This window comes from Myotis brandtii, unplaced genomic scaffold (assembly GCF_000412655.1).
Source record: "Myotis brandtii unplaced genomic scaffold, ASM41265v1 scaffold403, whole genome shotgun sequence".
Taxonomy (NCBI): domain Eukaryota; kingdom Metazoa; phylum Chordata; class Mammalia; order Chiroptera; family Vespertilionidae; genus Myotis; species Myotis brandtii.
Window position 1 is genome coordinate 36137 of NW_005365474.1, and position 1601 is coordinate 37737.

Genomic DNA, 1601 nt, shown 5'->3' on the forward strand with positions numbered 1-1601 from the left:
TTCCGTTGTTTCTTTTTTCTTTTTAAAAATCTATCCGTATTGATTTCAGAGAGGAAGGGAGAGGGAGAGACAGAGGGGAACATCCATGATGAGAGAGAGCCAGGGCTCGGCCGCCTCCTGCATGCCCCCCACTGGGGAAGGAGCCCGCAACCCCCGCAAGTGCCCTGACCGGGAATCGAACCCTGAGCTGCCGGTTCACAGGTTGAGGCTGAACCACTGAGCCTCGCCGGCCGGGCCTCCCTTTCCTTTTCTTACGGTTCCTGGTCCCCCGCCCACAACAAGGAGATGAGTTTCAGCTAAACTGTGGACTTGATTCTAAGTCCTGGTTCAGGCAAAACTCCCACGGGGAGGGGAGGGCTCCTAGTGTGGGGCTGAGGATTCCCTGACCTGCCGGTTCACAGGTTGAGGCTGAACCACTGCGCCTCGCCGGCCGGGCCTCCCTTTCCTTTTCTTACGGTTCCTGGTCCCCCGCCCACAACAAGGAGATGAGTTTCAGCTAAACTGTGGACTTGATTCTAAGTCCTGGTTCAGGCAAAACTCCCACGGGGAGGGGAGGGCTCCTAGTGTGGGGCTGAGGATTCCGACTCGCCTTCCCCAAACTAAGCATTTCCCAATTCTGTTTAATTATTAACGCGCTGCAGGTCTGTCTAAGACGCGACCCCGGCGTCAAGTATATTTAAAGCTCCAGCGAGGATCCCTTTGCGCGGATGAATAAAGGATGCGCTGTGCAGCCCCCACCACCACCACCCGCCACCGCCACACCCACCACCACCCCTCACACTCGGCGGCTCCCACGCCCTTCTCGCCTCGAAGGCGGCTCTTCCACGGATCTGTCTGTCCGTCCAGCTGGGAGGATCCAAATAAGGATCAGGCTGAGCCAAGTGATGCGCCCAGGACTTCGTGGGAGACGGCAAATGTCAACCCCCGCCGAGACAGGCCCCGAAGTCCAGGACCCTCTGCAGCCGGGCTCGGTGCGCTGCGGGGCAGAGCAAAGGGCCAAGGCAGCGCCTGCTGTTCACCCTGCAGCCCAGGCCACACGCCCCGACCAGGGCGGAGGATCCAACCTGCAGCCCGGGCATGTGCCCTTGACAGGGAATCAAACCAGGACCTCCTGGTTCATAGGTTGACATCCAACCACTGAGCCACAGGGGCCAGGCTGGAGGGGGGTTTTTCCATTGCTTTTTAGAGAGAGAGGAAGGAAGGGGAGGGGGTCGATCCTGCAACCCAGGTAGGTGGCCTTGACCGGGAATCAAACCCGCAACCCTTTGGTGCAAAGGCCGATGCTCTAACCACTGCGCACACCTGCCAAGGCGGCGTTGTTTTTTCAATCTCGGGCATCCCAAAGGGGCTCAGGCTCGCACAGGGCTTCTGGGCAGCTGACCAGGACACCACGGGTTCCTGCCCTGGTCACCTGGGCGTCCCTGCCTCTGGGCCACTCATTTCCAGGGGGTTCCTGGAAGCCGCTGAGCATTGTGGGAAACTCCCTGGAGCGTCTTCTCCCGAGGCGCAGCCAGGATTTATCCCACCGGATGGACCAGACGGCCCCCCGCTCGCCTGGCATCCCTCCCGGGGCCTGAACAGTCCGTCTGCTTCACCGAAGC